The sequence below is a fragment of the Saimiri boliviensis genome, chromosome 2 (assembly GCF_048565385.1).
Source record: "Saimiri boliviensis isolate mSaiBol1 chromosome 2, mSaiBol1.pri, whole genome shotgun sequence".
NCBI classification, from domain to species: domain Eukaryota; kingdom Metazoa; phylum Chordata; class Mammalia; order Primates; family Cebidae; genus Saimiri; species Saimiri boliviensis.
Window position 1 is genome coordinate 118,990,368 of NC_133450.1, and position 14,058 is coordinate 119,004,425.

General features: G+C 32.9%; 1 protein-coding gene across 3 annotated transcripts in view; it reads left to right on the forward strand.

Annotated features, from left to right (window-relative positions):
• Window positions 1-14,058, forward strand: part of DPH6 (diphthamine biosynthesis 6) — a 520,575-nt gene that overhangs the window by 346,337 nt on the left and 160,180 nt on the right. For all 3 annotated transcript variants that reach the window (XR_012516413.1, XR_012516414.1, XR_012516415.1), the window contains one exon: window positions 4,331-4,570. The gene's annotated coding sequence lies outside the window, so the exon portion shown is untranslated. The remainder of the gene's footprint in view (window positions 1-4,330; window positions 4,571-14,058) is intronic.

The window sequence follows — 14,058 nt, forward strand, 5'->3', positions numbered from 1 at the left end:
AACTGAGATCAGGAGTTCAAGACCAGCCAGGCCAACATGGTGAAACCCCATCTCTACTAAAAATACAAAAAATTAGCTGGGCGTGGTGGTGACACCTGTAATCCCAGTTTCTTGGGAGGCTGAAGCAGGAGAATCACTTGAACCCAGGAGGCAGAGGTTGCAGTGAGCCTAGATCGTGCCCCTGCACTCCAGCCTGGGCAACAAGAGCAAAGCTCCATCTCAAAAAAAAAAGAAGTTGTATCTGTAATCTAGATGAAAAATGATAGTGACTTGGATCACTGAACATGATGAGAAAGAAGTGGTTGGATTCTGGATATATGTTGAAAGTAGAACATTTCTGGCAGATAGAAAGTGGGGAGTAATCAAAAGAAAGGATTAGAGGAAGATTCCAAGGTTTTGGGCCTGAGCAACATAAAAGCATTAGAAGGAGGAAAATCCCTGCCTATATACTTTGTGCTTCTAATGATTCTGTGTGTCATCTCTGTTTCAGCTTTCATTCTCTTCTCCAAACTGGTGAAAACCAGTTCTAGTGGCATTGTGAATGCTGTTAGTAAATTCAGTGTAGCCCTATGAAAATCACTTTACTAGCTGTCACTTCTGAGGACACTATCACCTGTAGTACTGAATAAACAATGTAACATCAACATGAGGATATTTGGGACACCCAGAAGAATTAGAAGACATAGGCTCTCTCCTCCTTAAGCTTTGCTGTCTATTTCACCATGGAGGATGGGTAAGCCCTGCCTGGGTCTGGACCTTAGGCACAGGGCCTGGGAGTGGCAGTGGGTGCTTTCCAGTTGACTTTGGATCTTTGTGTGATATAAATGGGGGTCCAGGTAAAATGGCTTTGGGGAAGCAAGACCCAGAAATATTAAGTCTCAAGTTAAGGGCTCAGCAATCAGGAGGAAAAGACCTATTCAGGACATTGTGTATATTTTTCCAGTTAACTTAGAAGGCATTTTTCTACCTCTTTTTTCCAAATATTTAAGAAAAGCCTTGCCTTAAAATACTAACATCAGGTATAGTGGGCAAGTAGGGGAAAGATTAATGCATATGAAAAGAAATACAAATAAGTGTAAATAAGCATAAAAATGTGTATTGTAACAAAAGTTCAGATCCACAATGAATTATCTTTATTATGCTTTTTTCTACTTTATTTATGGACTTAATTTGCTGTCACCTTAGGCAACTACTTTTAACAGTATCTCATTTGACAATTTGATGTTGTTATCTCTCTTTTTTCTAAATTTAGTTGAATGCAGAGAAAAGCTTTGAAATGCAAATAAGTGATCATTTCTCCTGCCCTCAAGAAAGGTTGGAACAAGGCAAACCTTGAATCAGTCTTGGAAAGTATCTTCTAATTGCAGGGAAGTGTAAGAGTTCTAGGCCTTACCTCAGATAGATAAGGACTAGCTATACATGAAATGCAGACTGTGGCTAACTTTCTTTCCCAAATCAGATTTTCATGAGACATTTTCAGTTCTTTGAGTGAGACAAATGAATTTCTTTAATATTTTACATATCCATTGTTAAAATTCAATGCAAAAGCAACTCTAATGTCAAATATAAATTATTTTGTTTTTTGTTTTTAATTTTGAATAATCTCTTTTTTTGGCATTAGAACAAATTGTAATTACTGAAGTCAGAAGAATTAAAAAGCACTATTTAAGAATTTACATTAGATATCAAAATTGAAGGAGAACACAAAGCCTAGTTTATTAATGGAGTAAAGTTTCTGAGGTAAGATGGAGCCAGTTTTAAAGGTTTGAAGAAGAAAATACAATATTCAGTTTTAGAAGGAAAGGAGACAACACAATTCAGCAATGGCTTAGATTCTTATTATAAAAAATACTATTTCATTTGTCTTTATAATTCAACCTAATAATATGCATTGCTCTTTAACAAAAAGTATATTTTTTACATAGCTGTGGGTACACTTCTCCAAGACTAAGCAAACTATTTGTAAAAGGGCAGTTGAATGGAAGAGGGATTATTTTCTTTTAAGTAACCTTTCCCCTACCCCTTGCATCACAGAACCTGAATTGGTCCTGTGCACTCAGCATCCTCAACATTGGATCAGCCCTAACCTGCTTGTATTCTTTTGCTACAGAGCATAGACCCATAGTCCTGGATCAAACATGTTGAAGTCTCACTCCTTTATCTACTCAAGTCGACCTCTAACAAAATTCTGTTTTTCTCTCCATTTGTCTGTGAAAAGAGTTTTCATTCTAAACTCTTCCAGTTTAACAGAGGGATAAGGTTAACAAGAAAGTAAATCCCCCACTCCAAAAAAAAAAAAAAAAAGTGGTCCACAGTTTCCCACTGAATTGGAGCCAAAAACTCTGCCAGTTTTGCTCTCATATCTCCGAGCTGTAGCCTGACCCTTCGTATGACCAGTGGGGCTTGTTGCACAAGATCTATCTGGGCGCCTTTCTAAAAGTGCTATCTTTGTCCATATTTCAAAACACTCACAGATATTTTATCATTAATTAGTATTCATATTATGTCTCAAACAATCTGTTCAAGAATAGGGGAAGTGAACTAGTTGAACAGCTCTTCTGTTTGTCTGGTAATTAACATGGATGATGTATGTAGAGCCGAAGGCCTTATAAGGGGAGGAGGTGGTCAAGTATTGGGCAGGTAATCGCTGAAACATTTAAATGCTTACCTATTTTGGATGCTGGGTTACTCCAAAGAAAACTGTACTTGGCAAACAGGGTGGGGAGACACAGGCCTTTTTAAAAATAAACCCACGCCTCTTTGATTCACAGCATCCTGGATTTGCTTTTCATCATGTTAACATGCCACTTGGGAGCTGGCTGGACTCCCTTGTTCAGTGACATATATTTCATAGTGTTTTTTTAAAAACCATTTGTTCTTTCAACCACAACATGCTTTGAATTTCTCTTTCAAATTTGAGGATGTATATATAGATTGATCAAAACAATATTTTTAACATTCCAAACAATTTAGAAAGATAGTGGATGGGTGTCAGTTAATGTATTATGCTCCTCTCTTCCTCCTCCCCCTCTTCAGCTGCTAATCTTAGAACTTGTGTGCCAAATTGTGTAAGATATTCTTCCAATAGCTACATGTGTGACTCTTTTGTGAGCTCTACAGACAGTTATGAGGACAGATTTGGAGTTGCATATGGGACTGTCACATGGTTTGATTTCCTTGTCTTCAGGCACTGAGATTCTTTTCACTGAGCTTTAATACTGAGGAATTTTTAGTTGTGGTAAAAGTTTAGCAAAGTCTCTATTAAATAATTTACACATTCTGGGAATAGGGAAGGAAAAAAGTTTTTATTCACCACCACTCTGTATTTGGGATCTATATATACTAAATAGTTCATGTGTTTATGCTTTCTAATAGTGAAAAAAAAAAAACTTAGGGATTTATCACAGAATTTTTATGAAAATCAGAAAAGAGCAGAGCCTTTATTATTTCCTTGCTCTTTTGGAGCAAGATCTAGTAAACATCTCAACAGAAAAAGTAGCAGATGCTTTGTAAAAAGGTCTCATATCACTTATGTCCAATTATAGAGGCTGATTTGCAAAAAAAAAAAAAAAAAAAAAAAAAGTGATCTCTCTATGTCCTTAGGAGCCAAAATTTCCATGGCATTAGTCTGTGAAATGATAAGATGCAAATTCATTTTCAACTTTAAAGACACGTATTTGAAATCTTGCTTTTGTGACCTGAAACCCACAGCCCTCATCCCATAAATACAGTGCCACCCTTGAGGAACACACAGACTTGAAACAACATCTTTCTTCTAGTCCTATTTTAAATGTGTTCCTCAAGGAAAAATAATATCCTAGTGATATCTTTGTCCAATTAATTGGGGCATTTATTATGATATTATAAAAGTATTAATTACATATACTCAGAACTAACTCCTTTAAGGCCCAGCATATGACTGGGTCTTAAAATAGTGCATGACTGTTGTACACTATTTAAAATAATGTATGACATACGAAGTAGTATATGACTATTGATCCTTGTATTAATTTTGCCCCATGAAACAAATACAGTGGTTAATTATTGGTCCATGAGTAAACTCAGTCAACTTTGTTGCACTGGGGGAAAGTCTTAATTCAGAAATGATAATGATGGCTACTAATATAATAATAAATTGCTACATTTTTATTTCCTGCTCTGACTCTGAACTCTATATAATAGATATTTTATATACATCTTATCCCCAGAATAACCTGCCGAAGTAGGTATTATCACCATTTGTCCAGTTAATTAATAACTTAGGAAATAGCTTGAATGAAGAGAGTAGTGTTTTCTTATTTCAGTCCTTAATTTCCCTTTGCTGTTTTAGGTTGGAGAAGTCCTGTATCTTACTGAGCAAATTGCCCTGGTATCTTGCACAATGAAATTTGCTGGTGGTGGAATACAAACAAAAGCTACTATGTCCTTAAGCCATACCCGGAAAATCCTGGAAGCTACACATGGAGGCACCAGACTTCAGCACAGGATCATGGCCCACTGTTATGTAATATACAGCCAGCTCATTGCCACTGCCTGGGATAACTGGCAGAACTTAAAGACCCATTAAAAGGTACCTACAGTATCTATTTTATTTCTAGCCTACCAAAGAGTAATTTGTGAAAAAGTTTTATTCAGACAATATCAAGTCTCAGTGTACTTCATAAGGGTTTAAACTGAATCTGGAATAATAAGGTTTGATTGAGCTGTTATGTTCTACCTCATAACTGGCTGTGCACAATTGAGAAAGAAAATTGCTAAATAGAAACTCATAGTCATCACTAACTTTATCTTAATTCCCTAATGCAATAAGTTAAGAGTTCTTTAAAAGCAGCTTAAAGTTTTTAGAAACTGTTGAAATATACTATTTAAAAATATTTCTGACCAAGTATCACATTCTACTTTCTGGTGCAGGAGGTAATTTTTCTGATACTTTATTCACTTGGGCTAAGATTCACCTTCTTCCTCCAAGAACAGTTAAAAAGGATCACATCTTTCCGTTCTTCTAAAGTATTAACTGAGTTTTTGTTGTTTTAATACAGTATCTGTAACCTGGTTTGGGGTTGGAACTTTTAGTTATCCCATACATATCAAAAGTGGTTTCTGAAATACATTGACTTTAGATTATACCATAATTTATACTGTTGCATCATCAGAAAGTAAGACTTTTAAATTAAATAGCCAAGTAAGTTGATGATTACAATATACTCTAGAAGGAATAAAAATCTGTTCTTTTTTGAGGTTAAAAACTACATTGGCAATACAGTCATTATTTGCAGATAATACTATCTATCTACCTAGTAAACCCATGAGACATGAACTATGAGCAAATTTAATATGAGTTAAATAAGATTGCTAGGTAAAACAGAAATGTAACGAAAATCTTTTACCTCCTATCCGCAGTAACGAACTTAAAAAATCTAGTGGAGAAAAAAACTATGTGCACAGTAGCATGAAAACTATACAAAATTTTGAGACTGCTATAAAGAAAACTAGAAATCTTTCTGGAAGGATGAAACTTTTAAAAAGTGAAAAGATATACCTTGTTTCTGATTTAAAATAATGTGAAGATACCTATTTTCTACAATTTCGTTTTTAAAATAAATTGACGTTTATTAGAATCAAGTCTCCCATGGAATACACTTAACAAAATTATTCTGAAGTGCATATAAAAAGAATAAAGCTAGCAAAAATAGCCTAAAAGCTTTTGCCAAAAGAAGAAGAAGAAATAAGAGGGGCATGGGGGAAGAGAGGAGGAAGAATAAGAAAGTCTCACACTGCCAGATATTAAAATATATTGTAAAGATACAATTAAAATCATATAGCAGTGTCATAGTAACAGATAAGAATCAGTGGCGCAAACACATTTCTCTAAATTATGTGCTTTCACATTTGTAGAAGTGCTAGTGTTTCTTTTGATCAGAAGGGAAGATGAGGTCATGCTGCCTCTTGCAGATTTGGCAAACCTTGTTTGGAGTTAGTACCCTGGTTTTCCTGAATGAGCCTTCTAGATGCTGCACCTGCTAACAAGGTAGAGTTTGCAAGCAGTCAGCCCTAGCTGACTTTGGTTATGACACTTGTGGTTTTAATGAATCTGATTGTGTCTAAGGCTTGCTTGCATATCTGAGAGTATTGTCCCATGACTCCTGAGGTCTGTGGAATTGTTGTAAATGCTGCTTTCTTCAATTGGTAGGGAAAATATTTTCTGGATTTGTGCTTTATTTTAATTTATGTTTGCTATGGCTGACACATTTGGAATTGAGTTATTTCACAGAATCTCCCCCCACCACCTCCAGGGACTTTGTTTGGTATTCATTGTAAGCTAAAAATGAAATGATATAAAATTTCAAATTATTTAAGCTAAACTTAAGTTTTACTATAGAGTAAACATATTTGTTCATAATTTATTTCTTCTTACTTATCCACAGATGTGGATTCCAATTTAATATGAGTTTCACCAAGTAAACAGTTTGTAGAATATTTTCAGTGAGGCTAGTAGGCAAAACAAATTCTGGTCATTTTAATAGACCTTGAAAAATAAAGACAATTTTGAGGCATGCCACCTATACTCATCTTGTACCTAAGTGTATTGCAAATTACATCAAAAAGAAAATTTGAGAATTCCAGTTAGTGGTATTTAATTTCCAGCTTAGTTAATGTCAATTTAGACACCACTTATGGTAATTTTCTAGAGAATCATCATCTGTCATTATTTTAAGAAAATACATTTATAGCTAAGAAGAAAATTAGTTTGGGAAAGATCATTTTGCTCAGTTGAAATCTATAGACTGTACTACAAGGTATAAAGAATGTATCTAATTTTGCTTTAAAAACAACTTGCTGTTAGATGTTAAATTGTCTTTTTATAATTTTCTGTGAAGTGAGATAAAAGTGTTTTTAATATAATTACCCCCGCCTAAAAGGATATTTGAGTATATTCTTATTGAAATGATTATTATAGCAACCTAAACATATCATAATAAGCCATTATATTCTTCGAAGGAATCTTTTGGTTCTTTGGTTTTCTTTGAAGGTGCTAAGGGAGTACAGGACCTACACAATATTATTCAACATTAATATACTTTTTAGGATCATATTGTTGGTTGTTACAACTTTACTAATTGAGGCTGGGTGTGATGGCTCACGCCTTTAATTCCAGCACTTTGGGAGGCCAGGTGGGAGGATCCCTTGAGCCCAGGAGCTTGAGACCAGCCTTAGCAACATAGCAAGACCCTGTCTCTACAAAAAGATTTTTAAAAATTAGCTGGGCATGGTGGCATACACCTGTAGTCCCTGCTACTTGGGAGGCTGAGGTGGGAGGATCACATGAGCCTAGGAGGTCACAGCAGCAGTGAGCTATGATCGCACCTAGGCAACAGAGAGATCCTATTTAAAAAAATAAAAATAAAAATAAATAACTTTACTAAATTGACTTAACATTTTCAAATTAAGTATTATCTTGTGTTTCTCCTTTTTCCATATCTTTTTAATGGCAGTGTCATATGATATGATGGTTTTATGAGTTGTTATACCTCATTCATCAGAGTAATCAAATGGGAAAGGAGCCTCATGGGTTGTAGTTTGTATTGGATAGGACAGACAGCATTATTGATGAATGGAAATAGTCCAAATATTTATTGTATGACAATATTACAGGGACTCTGAATTCTGAATTTTAATACCTTTAGTTTCTAAAGTAATTGGCAAATAAAGTAATTTATTTAGTTACCATGTATCCATTTAATCATATGTGTCTGAATTGTAGCATTAATTATCTTTCAACTAATATTTGATGGGTATTTCTCTTTCAAGGCTCTGTGCTTACTTATCTGAATTCTGACCAAGCTATTACTTAGGTCTTGAGTATTTTAAAGTTAAAAACAATATTTGGAGCAGATACTAAGTTCAAGATAGGATCTCAGAAGTGACAGAAGCAAAGATTCCATAGCTTTTCCCCGTCATTATCTCCTTTGTTCTGTAGGAGGCAGAGAGGGAAAGAGCAGTCTTAGGTCTCTTTTACATTTGCCTCTTGCTTAAGTTTCTACCTCAATAGATTTCCTAAAATTATGTTCCAGTACAACTGTGGACATAGGACATAATGATGTGATTCAGGTTCTAATCAAATTTTATTTTCTCATTTTTAAATTCAGTCATTTGAAGAAGGATTAATGCTGGTAAGATATCCTTAATGTACCATCCTCTGACAATGTTTGGCATTATTCCAAAATCATATTCACACTAGTTAAAATAAACAAAATCCAGAGGACTTCACTTTTTATTGTATATATTTTTGTATTGTTTAAGTGCATACTGAAAACATATAGCCATGCCTTATTTTTACAATTACAAAGTTAAAAATGATAGTTTTAGTCCTTCTAAAACTTCTATTGCCATTGCTTTATTTCTTAAATACTACTAAATCTGTTATTGAAGTCTGGTGTATTTAAAGACTGCTAGGAGCTCTGTGATAGTGCCTCAAGGTGGCTTGCTATTTTATTTAGAAAGCAATATCAATTATTTAATGATAGTGATCATTTTTTCCAAACCAAGAATCAGTACATACAGCCTGACAGTGGAATTATTTTTTAAATCATAGATTTGTTATTGTGAAATATTACAAAGGCATAGAAACTACAGGTTTTTACATTTAGTTTTAAATTTGTCGTTACCTTCATTAATGACCGACACCACTCAATTCTTAGTATTTATTCTAGCGCACTGTCTTGCACATAGCAGAAACTCAATGTTAATTGGTATACTGAGAATTAAAGTGGAATGGTATGCATCCAAAAAGACAACTGGAAATATAAAAATTTAGTTGATATGCTTTCAAAACAGTATTGTGATCCCACTACTCAAATAAAAACTTTATACTAAATTTTGATAAGATCATTCTTTTTAAAAGGTTCTTATAAAAATAAGCTGTGTAAATTGTATGGAAAGAATAAGTTGGCCAAGCTTTATTGAATTAAAAATATAGTGTTCAGTGGGCCAAGAGGATAAAGTAACTTAGACCTATGTAAACATATCCCATTCAAGATAGACTCTACTGTATGATTTAGGGCAAAATACCAGTAGTTGCATTCCTACTGCCCTGGCAAGAACAAATGGATCAAATACACCCTGATGACTCCATATGCTTTCAAAACTCTGTGGCTACTTCAGTGATTATAATGGCATAGAGAATATTCTGATAGAGCTCTCAAGACCAATAATAAACCAAGAAAAAGACCAGCATTCATTGAATTGATATGGAATTTGAAACATTCTACATGTTTTTTTTAAAAATCAAAGTCTAAGTAATACAAAAGATGTGTATTTTATGGTTAATAAAGTCTTTTATGTCCTTTATTTATGGAATCACATATATGGGTGCTTTTCAGTAGAATTCAGGAAGAATTTTTACTCTGAACTTTGTGTCTACATTTGCAGCCCTTAGCCTTCCCTGATCTTTTCTCAATTTCTCGTTATCTGTGTTTCTCTCTCTTCATTTGTCCCTCCTCCCTCAGTACTCACTTATACACTGAGAGACAGCAAAATGCAGACAGACACAAATACAGCTATTACTTTAGATAACCAAACAAGAAAACTTTCTCACAGACAACTCTTCAATGTGGTTATGTTGTGATTGTTTTGGGAAGACTTTATTTCTCTTATAATTTTAATTTTATATATTTTTGAGAAAGTTTTATCACTTTGATGGAAAGAAGAAAAAGTCTCTAGCGTTGAAGAGTTTGATTACATTTATAGTGATACAGTTACTCCTTTCACCATTTTTCTTATGAAAGTTTTTATCCAGAGTTTTAGGCATAACCCATCTTCTTCCCCAAAAAAAGGATCTTATATTCCTAAAAATAAGACATAAAAATTACATCTCAGCATTTAATTTGTGTTCTTAGAATTCTGTATGGCCTTAAAAATTTTTAAAGACAAACTAAGAATATTAAAATTACATTTTAGATAACAAAGTCCTGGGTGCAAGCAAATTTTTTTTATATTTTAAGAGCATTAGAATATTTTTCCAGCTAATCTTTTTAAAGATGTCATACGCTTACAGGGAAAATAATAAGCGGATGCTCAATAATAAATTTCTAAATTTAGCCCTGAGTCATTTGGACTTTAATCAAATTTATATGAAACAAATTTTTTCCAAGCCTTAATTTCTGAAGACAGGATGATAGTAATTGATCATGCTACTGAATAAAAAATAAATTTTGGCATATTTAGGCAGTGTATTCACTGACGTTCTTTAACAAAAGCAGCCTGTCAGCTATGGTGCACATAAGTACAGGAAAGATTGATGTTTGCCAAATGTAAAATCAGAGAGAAGAAAAAGTGTTTTCAAGTTTAGAGGATTGCTAACAATGAAAGAGAAAAATAAATAAAAATTTAGATGTACATTATTGTCATACCTTGTCAAGGAACTGTTAATTGAAAACAGGCCCCTTTTTTTAAAATATTGTAAGATCTCCACAAAAGAGTACTCAAGAGTTTGACTGTTAATGAAAAAGTCGAATTTTAAAGGTAAAAAGTGATGGCTGACATTAACAAAAATTTTTGCTGTTACATTATCAAAATGCTATGCCCTAGATTGCATTGTCAGTGCTTTCCTACAGATTAATTAATATATTTGATTGTGTTACTAAGAGAAAGCTCAGTTTTGAAAAATATCATTATGAATCATGTGGGACTCCATCATAAACTTAATAGCTAAAATATGCAGGTTGCTGTTTATTTCTTTTGTGTATCAGGTTAATGACATTTATTTTTTAACTGTATATTGTTTTGAATTTGCAATAATTTGAGTTATTAAAATACAGTTTACTTGTGACCCATGTTGAAAACATATGTGCATTCATATAACTAGGTAGCATTGGATCTTTCATCTCAGAGTGATATGTTTCATTTATAGCAATTGTAATGAGAATATTTAATGTGGGTCAAATGGAGAATAGTGGCACCCTGGAAGTGCTTATAAATAAATTTCTTTTTCAAAATATATCATTGCACAGTAGAATTGAAAAAGATTACCACTCTTTGTTTAAAGATATTATATTGTTGTATTTGTGAATCTAATGAAATGTTTGGCAGAAAAGAACACAAAGTAATCAAATGAATTTTAGAAAATAAGACATTTGAATCAAACAATAAGACATTTTAAATATATGAGATAGTATCAACAGTGTTTACCTATAGAAAATCAGATATTTATATCTACATATATGTATAACTTTTAAAAACTCTCAATGCTTCCTTTTTATTCCCATGATGGAAAGTGGAGAAAAATTATATTTATTTGCCCATAGACATGGGAAAGAATTACCTGACAGAGTTATCTACCACAACAGATTTTTTTTAGACCCCTTTTTCCCTGAAGCAGTCTTTTTATTTGAGCACTTTAAGTGATTTTCCATCTTTCTCACTGAAGTGCTCAGGTATGTTAGCACCTCTCTCCTCAGGACATTGACTTTGTTAAAAGCAAGAGAAAATAAATTATTTCTGTGTGCTGGTTGTGTCTCCTCTCATGCTTAAAAAATAATAATTGCTAAACTAGATCAGCCTCTGTACAAAAACTGACCTGTCACTGAATGACCAGCTACTGAAAACCCATTTAAAAATTATATTTGATTGGATGGTATCACCTGATCTTAGAGAAAGATGATGTACAAAAGAATGCTAGCGTCAGTAAAATTCATTGAGCTCTAAATGATATTCAGAAACTGCCTTAAAGCTAAAACATACCCAGTGGCTACTCAGGGCTAGATTACACTGTCTTGGAAAAATATGATAAGTTGGGTCAATGTTACAGGTGTAATAAGCTAAAATAACACATTTTCTAATCCAGTTGCAGGTTTCTCCCCAAGTGGAAATTTATTTTTGAGCACATTGTAGAATGGAAGCTGTTTTGAGCATTCCAATAAATACAGCAGTTCCTTCAGGAAACAAAAGTTGTTGCTTACCCTAAGAATTATTAAAGTAGGTGAGGCCTTCCATTTGGTAAACTCTCTGTAGTAATATGGAGATTCTTCTATATAGACACCATCCTTCTTCTTCTCAATACCATTGGGAGTGGATTAATACAGTTACTATTCATTGTTTATGCATGATGAAGGCTTTTAAATGTGCCTAGAAAACAGCCACTATATTGTAAATAGCACAGACAGTCTACATCAACATCTGGAATGAGGCAAGAATGCATAGCAATAGTACTATAATTTAAGATTATAATGAAGTTCCAGACAATTCAGTAGTGCTATGAACTTATAAAAGTTTTGTTACAAAAAAGGAAAGCAAAGTCTCATTTTGATGAAACATATAATCAGGGCTTACTCACTCTATTTCAGAAGAATTTGATAAGTTGAGGTAATTGGAATGGACTGACATAATAGACTTTCTCTAGGACAGTTTCAGGCTCCTACCTTACATAAATGCATATTTATGTTGAATGCATTTCAACATGGAAAAATCCAAATGAATAAACTAAACAACCACTTGGACTGAAAAGAATTAATTAACATGGCAGGATAGAAAATATATAATGTATTTTAAATTTTAAATTTATCACTATCTTGATTTAGGGGTGGGAAAAAAGAAAAATTAATTTGTGGTAATAATCTCAATTGTAAGATATCTGATGATATCCTGAATAAGAATTGCACAAGACTCTTGTCTGGAATGAATTATAAAACTTTATTGAGCAACATGCAAAAAGATAAATGTCAAGAATTATGCTTCTAAATGAGAATATTGTAAAAATAGCAATTAATGTACAGGTATGACTTTAGCACATCAGGCAGAATTCTAGTGGGATTATTTTAAAAACATGAAGGAACTTTTTAAATGGTTAGGATTCAGAATAGCAAAAGATAATTTTTAAAACCTGATAAAGGGGAATAGGATTTATTAAATATGAAAATATGTTCTTATGCTACAATATTTAGAATGGCATGGTACTACTCCATGTAGAATCCATACATGGATCAATAGAATGGAATGGATTAACATAAAACTAACCCCAGCATTTCTATGAACCAAATATAACAAAAGAATATTCTAGTAATAGAGAGAGGGTAGATTATCCAGTGAAGGATAATACAAGATTTGGCTAGAATTTGGAGAGAAAAAAAAAGAGTGATACTGTGAAATTCAGATATCAAGTATAATTTTTGAAGAATTTAAATATAAATGCTCATGAAATAGAAAAAATATGAAAATATTTATACAGTATGAGCCTAGTCAGGTAAAATATGTGTGTATACATGTGTGTAAGGAAAAACAACTGATAAGTATTACATCAAAATGATAGAAATGGTAAAAAAAAAAAAAAAGGAGGGGGAAATTATTGGTATAATTGCAGGTGATTTTAGTTTTCTTCTTTATATATTTTTATAATGTATAGCTTTTTCCTTTAATTTTAATATATTCCACAATCAGAAAAATAAGTTATTCTCTTTGGTCCTTAAAGCAACCATCATGTTATCCAAGTACATACCAAATATTAAATATTTTTTAGGGTAAAACAATTGCAGACTTGCTTCAAGATGATACAAATTTTGTCATTTTTTATTTTATTTTATTTTTCTTTTTTTAATTCATGAACAGATGCATGGATGTTATATTTAATCTTCAAAATGGAAAGGCTTTCCTTTTCTTTTTCTTTTAGGATATATAATTAGAATGAGAGCTGGAAGCAGGGAGCACACAGCAATATCTTTCCAACACCTAGCACAATGCCTAACACATAGTAGGCAGACAGTAAATATTTGACTAAAGAAAAACAAATTAATTAATGTAAAACAAGCCTATTTTCAAAGACCATTGATGAAATGATTCTTTCAAATAATCTTTTTTGTGTCAGTCATTTTTTTAGGATACAATCCAAAAAAGGAGTTATAATGCTTTATCTAGTATCTAATGTAGACCAATTCAAAATGTTCCTTTTATTTGTAGACCACCTCACTAGATGCAGTATAGTGCAAAAAGCAGGATTTGAAAAGACCGAAGAAACATCTCGCCACCTTCCATTTTGCCAGAATTCCATTTTGCCCAGAATTCTGTAAT